Genomic DNA, 12329 nt, shown 5'->3' on the forward strand with positions numbered 1-12329 from the left:
ACATCAGACAGTCCACCTGGTCAGGTCAACCCCTGAACCCTCAATAGTAGTGGCGGTGGAAACACTCAACACACTATCAGGTGGGTGAGTGGGGATACACTGCAGGGTTTCGTCCCAAGACACCTAGCAACTTGGCACTGTGACTGATACCAATGAGACAAATCAGGTGTATAGTACAGGTTGAGTTTTCCTTATCCAAACTGCTTGGGAGTGAAGGTGCCTGGACTTCGGATTTGTCTGGATTTCAGAATAATTGCATAAATATGAAAAATGCTTCCTCTTGCTGTTTTCACTGTTACCCATAAGGGTGTCTGCTGGCCTCTTTGACATTTTTCAACAATGTCTGCACAGGTACATGTCACAGAACAGAACTTACAGCTTGTACCTGCAGTGTCCATGGGAATGAGCACAAGACCTTCTACGGTTTGCACTACAGAAAACACTACACAAGTGATCCTTGTATTCACATTGCATTCACCTTTCCTCTGTTCACAAGTGCTCCTTCTGCAGCCCGCAATGTGCTGCCTGCTCAGCTCTGCACTTTGCTGCTTTCTGCACTTAAAAAAAAGTCTTGGAAAAAAATGCCTGGATTTCAGAATAGAACAGATTTTGGATGTACAAGTAAGGGATAATCTATCTGTATTAATTACAGATAGCATTATAGATGGACTCAAGTCAGCAATGATCTGCTGTAAACAACTGGTGCTGTTGTCACCAATGAATTCTTCAGCTGGTAGAGGTGGAGGATCAGGTGTGGAGTGACCAATATGAAATGTATTTATGTTATTCCACTAGATGTCACCAAAACTATATTTCATATTACACAACCCACTGCAGAGGTTCTCATACTTTTAGCACCGGGTCCCACTTTTTAGAATAAGAATCTGTCAGGACCCACCAGAAGTTATGACCGTTAGTGACATCATCAAGCAGGAAGAGTTTTAACAATCCTAGGCTGCAATCCTACTCACACTTACCCAGGAGTAAGCCCCATTGACTATCATTGTGAAAAACATATACACAGTAGCCTGTTAAAAGTACAGATCTATAACATTTCCCCAAGTGCAGTCACATACCATGGTAGCCATCAAGGCTAATATATTAAAATTAAAATATTGACATGAATGGAAATCCACCTTAAATAGCCTTGCAACCCACCTAGTGGGTCCTGACCCACAGTTTGAGAAACACTGCGCTACAGTATTAAGCAAATGCTTCAGTGAGTACAATCTTGTAGTACCTTAAAGACTAACACACTTATTATGGTACAAGTTTTTGTAGACTACAACCCACTGCACCGGATAGATGATATTACTCTCAGTTGGCAGCATTTCTATACACAGATTTAGAGGAAAAGGGGGAATACAGTTTTCTCGATAATCATGTGGACACAAACTTGTCGGTTATATGTCATTCATCTGATAAAGTTGTCTGCAGTCCATGGAAATTTATGCTAACATAAATATGTTGGGGAACACTCCAAACCTTGAGTTCGGCCGGCCTGGGAGGGTCACAAATGTGCCGTAAAGCACGTTTGCGCCTCTGTGGGAAGAAGCCAGGCCAGCGCTCCCAGAAGCTTTCCTGGGCAGGGGGGATGGGCGGCCCTAGGGGCGGGCATGCAGGGAGCCAGGGGGGCTGGGATCCGACAGTTATGCTGGATCCCAACCCTTGCCCCGGGGAGAACGAAACGGCTTCAAGTTGCTCCGCTCTCCTCGGACTTGTGCCACCTCAGGAGGTGGCGCAAGTCTGAGGAGACCCATTGGAGCCAGCAGCCCTTACCTGGGAGTAAGGGGAAAAGTTTCCCCTTGCTTCTGGCTAAGCTGCTGCTGGCCACAATCCTGTGCTGGATACAGCACAAGCCTCCTGGCTTGCCTGTTCCAGTGCAAGTTGGGATTGCACCCTTAAGGTGTTACAAGACTCTTATCTTTGCTGCAGCAGGCTAACATAGCTACCCTTTGAAAAAGGTTCAGTGGCATTTCTGTTCAAAACAATTGCTAGAACTTAATTATTAATATAGCACTTATAATGTGCAACACACACTACAGTCTCAAGCAAGGTCATATTATTTCCACTTGGTTTAGACCAATTAAGAACATAAGAAGATCCCTGCTGGACCAGGCCCAGGGTCCATGTAGTCTAGCTTTCTGTATCTCACAGCAGTCCTTCAGATGCCTCAAGGAATACACACAAGACCACCAGATACCTGCATCTTGCTGCCACCTCCCTGCATCTAGCATTCTATTTACACTCACGACCCCCAGCAGACACTTGCTTCCTCCGAATGTTTTTTTTTCTTTTTTTCTCCAAGGAAAAGCATCCACAGGACTTTGGAATATGAAACAGAGAACTTCCATGAAGAAGCAGCTGTACCACCATTTCTCTGTTTGCACTTCCCAAATCACCCCCCAGGTGGTTTTCTCTCCAAAGCTTGAAGAGTTTTTTTTATCATACAAACTACTAGCATAGAAGATAATTTTGCCATCTTGTTGCCATCAGTTTGTTATTTGAAATTCCAGTCTCCAGCAGGTGCATTTTCTTGGTGAAAAAAGAAAATTAAGCTGAGGAATTATGGGACTGCATGCAACATGGTTTGGCCATTGTTTAAGTCACCATCAAAACCATCTTGTTCTTTGTGATTATATCAGTACATAAAACCAATAAAACTAACTGAGAAAGAGAACTGTTCCATGAATTGGAGGAAGTTGTCGTTACACTGAGTTGCTGTAAGTCTCCTATAAATTCCCTATTGCTTCTACAACAGAAAGGGAATAGAAAGTAGATCCGTAGAGCACTGTAATACTTCTATCTTTTTCAAAGGCAATGATGGCTTTGTAAGAATTCGGAACTTTCGAATATGAATCTGTCAGGAAACTGCACCCTTATCCTAGAAGACCTGCCTTTTGATCCCTGGTGTGTGAAGATTGGCTGTGATTTCTTTGTGGCAAAAATAAAGCACACTTTGCAAGCTTTGAGGCAATCTAGTCTCTGGTCAGCCTGAACTTTAAGGAGTAAAATACTAGTTCCACTCATTGCCTAAAAGAGGTGACTCAGTTTTCATTCCTGATATGGCTGTCTGAACAAATTCTCAGTCCTGAAATTAAAGACCCAAACCAAATGTTCCTCTATTGTTCTTGTTCTAAAAGTGATGAAGTTTACGCCAGGATTACAGTGTGGCCATGACCTGTTACAGACCTTATAGAAAATAATATGACATAGCACATGTCAAGATTCAAAGCACTCCATATACAGTATATAATCTCGGTCATCTTGTACACTACCTGTATGTATTCCCCCGTGGGGCAAACAGCAGCTTGGATAGGTGGAAAAGGATCGGATAGCCCATGGAGAAAGAGGTTAAACTGAAATTCCTCACCCCTGCTATTATTATTATTATTATTTAAAGATGAAGAGATCTTATTTTGGGCGCCCTAAAGACACTCCTCACTTGGCCATGAACAATCCTGTAAGGTTGGCCGGTATTCTTAAACCCTTTAACCCATTTTTGCCTGGCCCACAGGTGTACACATTTGGTTCCTGTTGCGTATATGCAACATTGGGCAGAAAAGGCTTTAATAATGGAGGGGTGAGAGAGCTGAGGTCAAGAAATAAAACAGTGCTTCACCTAAGGTCGTCATTGCTAAGGTGAGATTTGAATCAGAAGGCTTCCTCCCTCACACTCTCCGCCACGAAGCTCCACCAACTTTGAACGGCACAGGAAAGCCCAGAAAAGATGCTTGTAGAAACTGGGGCAGCTTCCATCCTGCAGTACCAGGTTCTGTGAAATTCATAGCCTCTTTCACATTCTCCAGGGCTGAGGTGTGGTGTTCAAGACGAATTCTGGGCTCGAGCCCTGCCTCAAGCAGAGCCCTGATCTAAAGACACTTTCTCCTAAACAGGTCCAATATTGTCAGCAAAACGCACACACAAGGTCAGGAAGAAAACTCTGCTTGGGGTTGGGCAGCCAACATTTAACCACAGCATGCCACATGGACAAACGTGCCCAGCTTCATTAGGCCCTGCGGCCCTACATTCACCCCGGCAGCCCTACCAGCAGGTTTCTATTGTACCTTACCTGTTCTTGTCCAGCAGCACTGCTGCACTTCAGTCCCTGGAATTCCCTTGCCAACTTTGACTCAGGACTGAGGCAGGGCAAACCAAGTCGACAAAGACAAACCTCCCTGCTAGCTGGTTTCTCAGTTGCCATGGTGGCCCCTGCTGGTCACAGGGGAAACTGCAGCATTTCCCTGAGGGAGTGAGAAGACGCGAGAAATGCACATAAGAGACTTGACCAGAGGAGGTGCAACCTAAGAGCCCAATCCTGAGCTCGATGCACCGGCTTACCGCCTGTGCGCATTGTTCCAAATGTGCCGTAAGGCACATTTGCAAGACCTAACGCTGGGCAAGTGCCCATGCTAGCCCAGCACTGGGCCAAGCGGGTGCCGGGCCTCCGGCACTCGGCAGTCGCATGGACTGCTGAGCAGTGGAGAGGAAAACGGGGGCAGGGGGGAGGGGTGTTCCAGGGAGGGAGGAGGCGGGAAAAGGGTGGGGGGAGACATACCAGGGGGAGGGAGGGAGGTGGGACTGGTGGAGCGTTGCTCCATTGGATCCTGAGCCTCCGCATCAGGCTTGGCGTCTGACACGGAGGCTCTTACCTCACTGCCAACCTTTTTGTCTGCGGTGAATCGAGTAGCCCCACTGCAGGGCTACTCTGTTTACCCGGGGGAAGGGAACAAAAGTCCCCTTCTCCTGAAGTGCAACCCACGGCTGCCTTGGGAGCGCAGGATGCGGTGGTAGCCATTTTTGGTGCCACCTCAGTCCTCAGCCGCTCGCCCAAGCAACTTAGGATTGGGCTGCCCAACACTGGTGGAAGATTTTACTACTTCACTGCTCATACTTAATAGCCTTCCTTGACCTTTGACAACTCCATGTCAGGAAAAAGTTGGGCTCATTTTTTTCTTCCAATTTCTGCAATGCCATACAGCCTCTGTATACATTATTATCCCCCCTACACACACACACACACACACACAGAGTATATATACTGTATTGTTAAATAGTGAGTCCATGCAAATAAAGGAAGGCATAGACTAGAGATAACATCTCAACACATTTATTTCATCTTCAGAACCGAACCTGGCAATGAAAACACAAGGCAACACCCCTGGCTTTATACCCCTTAGCTCCGCCCAGATTCCCCATGACTGGTGCTGTTGGAACACTAAACTAGAGGGCCAATTGGACAGTAGGATTTCAATCCACCACCCGATTGGCCAGCCATAAGACTGGGCCAATCGGTTATGCAGGATTTCAATCCTGCATAACCTGCACACATAACACTCCTCCCCCCAAAGTACCGTTCAAGTTTAACAAATGTAGTCCTCTAAGTGGCAGGGCCCTACCCACATTCACAAGGAGTGACAAGGCTTTGGTATCGGGACTTCTGGTTCCTTAGTCAGCTCTGGGATTGGCACAGCTATGGCAGAGGAACTCACCGTATGTGCACTGATATCAGGTGGCTCAGATAAGTCCAGGGATGTCTCCGGTTCCCTAGGAAACACGTCCGGAGTGATGGCCTCTCCATATGGTGGCAAGACCTGATGCTGGTTACCGAGGACTGGAATCGGCATGGCGGGTGCTGAGTCAGCCAAGTGGCGGCGCATCTGGTCCACATGATGGTGGAGGGTCTGGCCATCTGGGATGGCAACCTTGTATGAGACAGGACCGGTGACTCTAATGACGGTTGCTGGGATCCATGCTGGGCCGTTTGCATAGTTCCGAACATACCCTGGGTCATTCAGGTTGAACCAACAAACGGCCTCTTGTATCTCGGAAGTCCGTGGTCTTTCCGAAGTTCTGTCTAGGTGCAGCCGGTCGAAACGGGTTGTCAGGTGCCACCCCATAACAAATTCTTCAGGACTGTGGCCTGTGGCAGTGCATGGAGTGACTCACTGGCTGAAAAGGAATGTTGCCAGACGATGGTCCCAATCACCCTGGATGATGCGGGTGTGTGCTTCCTTTGTGGTTCTCACCATGTGTTCAACTTGACCATTCGTGTCCGGATGGAAGGGAGCTGATGTCACGTGGCGGATCAAATACCTGCCGATGAACTCCTTGAATTCTGCTGACATGTACTGGACAGCATTATAAGATACGATCATATCAGGCAGGCCGTGAGTAGCAAAGATCTTGCAGAGAGCCTTGACGATGGCCCAGGATGTCATAGCTGTTACTGGGACAACTTCTAGTCACTTGGTATACAAGTCCCTAGAACGAAGAAATTTTGGCCCTGAAAAGTTTCTGCAGAGTCTATATATAGTCGGGACCACTGAGTGGTCTCCCACTATTCTATGGGCACTCTAGGCAGGTGTTGCATCGATTCACCCATTCTTTGGTGACCGTGTCAATTCTAGGCCACCAGACGTAGCTCTTGGCCAGTGTCTTCATTCATACAATGCCTGGATGGTTTTCATGTAGGGCTTCTAGGACCCAGTGACAGAGCTTGGAATGATCACCCAGCTTCCCCAGAGGAGGCAGCCCTTATGGGCTGAGAGTTCGCGCCTCCTCCCTGCCATCTCCCCATCCTCCGCCCGCCTCCCCCCAACATCTTAACATCCAGAAGTTGTATCGGGTTCAGAAGCAATTCCAAACTGCAGGCCTATACCTTCAAGGGCAGTAGCATTGTGACAGGGGGCAGCGTGGCACATATTGCAGCTGTGCAGTACACTGTGTAACCAGCCCAGCAGTGTAAGCAGCTTCTCCAACTCACCGTCAGAGCAATTCTGGGCAGCGATGGTAACGCTGTCGCTGCCTAGAATGGCTCCAACGGCAAGTGGGAGCAGCCTCTAACACAGTGCACATCAGCGCCTGCAATACTTGCTGTACCATCCACTGTAGCTGCGCTACTGTTCAAGGGGAGCATGACCCCATTTCGAACAGGCCTATACTCCACCACAAAATCTAGAGTTTTCCTGACCAACAGAAACTCCGTCTTGTTAGAAGTTAATTTCTGCATGTTTGCCCTCATCTAACCCATTACTGACCAAATAGTGGTTCAGAACATCCACCGCATCCACAGCGGTAGTAGTGTACAAAGATCATTTGGCACCTGGGGCCCATAAATTTTTGACACCTCCCCTTGTGACAAAATTAATTGGGGCTGCAAGCCCTGGTGGGAGCCTAGGCCTACATGCCCAGCAAATCTCAGCCATGGAGGCCAAAGTTCAACCCAAAGCCACCTGGAAGAGGCAACTCCTGAGGGCAGTAAGAATGGGAGCCCAGGTCTACCCAGTAGGTAGATCTGGCTCCAAGTCCAGGCAGGAGCCCAAGTCTACCCGCCCAGTAAACCTTAGTCATAGAGGTACCTCTGTGACTAAGGTTTGCTGGGCGGGTAGACTTGGGCTCAGTTCATAGAGACTGGGCAGATTTCACATGGGAGAGGATTGTCAAAAACAATCAATACAAACCTTGCATGGTCTGACTATAGAAGTGCTCCTATCATAGTGGAAGTCAGATTCTTCTACTTCTGTCAGCAACAGCATGGGGTTGGCCTGTATTCTAGACTTTGACACAGAAGAGTGTCCTCATGCATCATCCACTTCCTTATTTTGCTCCTAGTTTGCCACCAGAAAGAAGGATCTTGTGCCTCCTCCTTCCCCATAAAACCAAAACAAAGAAAAAACCAAACGTCATTGTGCCCAAGGCTTTTCCCCATCTGCTTCATTTCATTGGCTGCTATGCAGAGAAATGAAAAAGCTCTTCATTGTACCTCTCCCCTCTTACAAAAAACCCTCATCTTTAAACTCTTCAAGATTAAAAAGCACTTTGTGGCTTTGGTGGGGAAAAAAATGCTGCTGGTACAAAGTCTCCAGTTTCTCCCCAATTTCCAATGTTAGTCTGCTCCCCAAAGAAAGAAAGAAGAGACCCAATTTCATGAAGGTGGTATTTGAACTCAAGATTACAGGGAACCGTTCATGTGGATTTCTGTTCCATTGAATAATTATCTTCCTTAAGAAGATCTTCCACCCAGTGTGCAAGTGTAATTGGAGCCAATGAAACTTACTGAAAGGCTCATTTGCCAGCACTTGCTCTGCAATTTATTAGCATCGCGTTGCTGGAATACAGAACCGTTCAAACTGCATTTTATGTTGTTGTTCTTTTAATAGGGCAAATTTCATGTCAGTCTCTCTGCCTATTTCAGTGCTTTGAGAAAGTCTGCTACCATTTTATGTACATCATTAGTGATTTTTAACAGTGATTTTAACCAGTCCCGTCTCCCTTTCATCCCGCTCCCTCCCCCAGCACATCTCCTCCCTGCCCTCCCTCCACCTCTTCCCACCCCGGAACACCTCTTCCCCGCCTCCCCCCTCGCCCCTACCTACCTCTCGCTGCTCGGCAGTCCGCATGACCGCCGAGCAGCAGATAACTGGTGCTCCACTGGCACTAGCCCAGCGTCGGCTAGCACTGAGCTATCACCGGTGCTCCACCAATGCTGAGGGTTGCAAACGTGCCTTATGGCATGTTTGTGACAGTGTGTACTAGCAGTGAGCCAGCATGCATTGAATAGAATTCGGCCCATAATGTCTTATTCTTATACCTTTTGTATACAGGCATAGAGCTGCATCTCATTATTATATTATTTGGTACCAGCTTAGAATTTATAATTGGTACCTTCACGGTCATATCCCTTTGATACTGACAAGATGTCATAGCTTTCCCAATATTTAGCCTAATGAGTGTTGGCTGTGGATCTAAAAACTGATGGTGTTATCTCACTTTAAGAAAGAAGTTGGCTAGCTGACCTACAGTTACCACAGGGTGTCACTGTTTACCTAAATATGACTTGCCTATAAAATTGTTCAGGCTCAGCAGAAAAGTATCACACGTGGCCTAGTCTTTATTTATTTATACCGGTATTTATTTACCGGCGCCTTTCTTTGGTCCTCAGATTTCTCCTCAGACTTTAATCCAAGGCGGTTTACATAGGCAGGCTGTTCTAAACCCCCGTAGGGATTTTTACAATTGACTAGTTCTAGTCTTTCATAGAACTCCTCGTTCCAGCTGGATTCCTTCCTGGTCTGGCCTCTCTCTGGCCCTTCACCTCCCACGCTCCACTTGACGGCAACTCCTCTCTGCCACCAGCTGAGGGTCAGCTCATCAGTATATCAGCGTGTTGTCAGTTCTGGGGTACTTCCGGTTGTTTCGAACTGGCAGCCTCAGATCTTCAGGCATACAAGTCGGCAGCTCTACCAACTGAGCCAGACCTCCTGCATAGTCTTAAACACAAGACATGATTATAAGACACCACTGCAGGTAATAATGTGATATTGTGGATCTTTTATATCTTGGTGCTTATATTTAGCTTATATTTAGCAGGTAACATTTGTCATGTATTTGTCTTGTACTAGGACTTGAGCATGGCAAGCAATGTCTGTCCAAACCATAAATGTCACAATTGCAATCCATCGATCAATCAATCACTGTGGAAAGCGAATGTGGTTCCAAAACATTTTACATGCTAAAGAAACGCACAAATACGCTTTAATTAGTCTGCACCCCACTCCCTTCCCATTTCAGTTTAGAGGTCACCTGTTCATTAACTTTTGAGGTTACACTGTTCTACAGCTGGTGCCCCCATACAGTATCCCCTTATTTATTTATTCCATGTATATCCAAGGACTGGGGTGACATACTTGGAGTAGGTGTTCTGTTTATCTTCACTACATTCCTGTACAATAAGGTAGGTGGAGAGAGACAGTAATTGGTCCAGCATCACCCAATGAACTTCATGACTGAGTAAGGATTCAAATGTAGTGAATCTCTCCAGTTCAAATCCACCTACAATATCACACTAGTATTTACACAGGACTCCTCCAATGCACTGAGATGCCTCATTCCAAAAATTGAGCCATTACTGTAATCCTCAATCAGAATACCTTGTATGTGTCTGAAGATGTAAGCACTGCAAACAAGGTTATTGATTATTCAGTCCGTTTCATATGCGAGAGTTTTCTCACCACTGACATTCATCCAGCATTTTTCTTAATTATTATAATGAGACATGACATGTGGAGGCAATATTAAACAAAGTGTCTTCTTTGCACTGTGGCTTTGTTCTAAACTGCATTTAAAAAACAAAAAACTGAAATAACCTTCCAAATCTCAAATGCTCAACAGGAATGTATAACTTCTATAATTTGCTTGACATGGCATGTTTTACTGTGTCTCTCCCTTATGTCATTACGACAAATCAGTATAACCAGGAAATGCTTACGTAAAAAAAAAATGAACACGACCCAGGCTCATTACTGGTTTCAAAGGGATTGAGTTAACATATGATTAGTTTACCCTTTGAAATCCATTGCATGCAAGTGCTTCTTTGGCTGGATTGTGTCCTATGAATACTTTATGGAACTCCATTTTTGTTGGCCAAAGAAATATGCATTGTGCTCGAGGGGAAGGGAGGAAAGCTATGAAGCTGCAACAAATACTTTACATTACTGCATAGTCCAGTGAAATATTTTCCAGTCTATCCTTAGCCAAATTTGTCAAAAGCTTTTTCCAGACATATAGCATCTTTATCAGCATTGTTGCCAAATGGCATGCATAATGTTTATCCGGCCACATTTTCTTACAGGGTGAATTTGCCCCACTCATTGGGCCTGCAATAATTTACTAGAGCTGTGCATAGTAGAACCACATAGAGATGTTTAATAGAGACAGTCAGTGGCTTTCTCAAGCCGGATATGGTGCTGGATATGGAAAGGGTGCATATATGGATATAGAATCATAGAGTTGTAAGGAGTCTAATAGATCATCTAGTCCAGGGGGTCTCCAAACCCCGGCCCAGGGGCCAGATGTGGCCCACGGCCAGCCTCTATCTGGCCCAGGGCCAGCCTCTGATCCTCTGAGAGCCTCTGGCCCAGTTGATGAAACACAACTGGAGTTGTGCTTCCAGGGTGGGGGGATGGGGGCCATTTAAGTGTGTGCTTTATTTCTTGGAGTGTGTTGGTGCTTGCAGAAATCCTGGACATTTGAGCCCATTCTTTTATTAATTCATCTAAGTTCCATTTCTAATGTATTTATTTAAATTTTATTATTTAATTTTTTTCCGGCCCTCAACACTGTACCTGCTATTTGATGTGGCCCTTCTGCCAAATGATCTAGTCCAACCCCCTGCCTGTAGCAGGAAATAATCCTAGAGCATCTCCAACAGGTGCTCCAAGACTCTGCTTGAAGACCTCTAGTGAGAAAGAGTCCACCACCTCCCTCGGCATTCTGTTCCACTGCCGATCTGCCCTTGATGCCCAAATTTTTCTTGATGTCCAATTGGAATCTCTTCTCTTGCAGTTTGCACCTTTCGGTTTCAGCACTCAATTTGTCTTTTGTGTAAAGGGGGGGGTCATTTCCTACCCTGACTCCCCAACACTTCTTGTATCTTAGGGAGAAACACATCAAGTGATAAAGTGTATGTTCCTTTGTAACCAGTAAAAATGTGGGGTCTCTGGTGGTCACTCTTCTGCCTCTGATCTCTAGTTTCTGGCATTGTCAACCCAAGAGGGCAATGTCAATCCAAGGGAAACCCAACCATAGAACTATATTTTCAGCAGGTGGCACAGACATACATAGTTCTTAACAGAAACTGAAACAGAGCCATGATGGTTTATTTCCCCATGCTGATGGTCAGTCTCAACTGCACATGTGATTTTTATCTTGATAGAAACCTCTGTGGTGCTTGTAGATTTAAAAGAAAAAACAAGGATCTTTACTGCATGTTATGTAGTTAGTAGAATGATTGCTTACAACAAACACAGTATGTTTGTCTTACATGCAGCTGTAAGGCTGTGTTACTGCTGTGGAGGTCATTTAGCTTTAATGCATATACTTTGACTTAACACAGCTCTAGATCAGGCTGTCTGACTGCTATGTGCCCTAACTGATAGTGTCCACATTAGTTCTTCTTTGACAGCAGTGACAAATGGATTTCTCTTCTACGAGAGATTTCTCGTACAAACATTTGTCCTTCACAAACGACTGCACCATTAGCAGAGCTGTGTGTGTATTCTGTACTTCTGCAATCACACACAAACACATACAGAAATGCAAAATTTGGTGTCAGGCAAAGAATTCGGACTCTCCAATTTTAATTTGCTCAAAACATAGACAAGTTTCTTATGGCTCTAAAGCAGGGGTGCTCACACTTTTTTGGCTCGAGAGCTACTTTGAAACCCAGCAAGGCCCGAAGATCTACCAGTTTTTTTTACAATGTACGCGCCATCATAACATATAACATTTATGTGTACAATGTATGTTGGTGTACCTTGAGCCCCACT

Source organism: Tiliqua scincoides, chromosome 1 (assembly GCF_035046505.1).
Source record: "Tiliqua scincoides isolate rTilSci1 chromosome 1, rTilSci1.hap2, whole genome shotgun sequence".
NCBI classification, from domain to species: Eukaryota; Metazoa; Chordata; class Lepidosauria; order Squamata; family Scincidae; genus Tiliqua; species Tiliqua scincoides.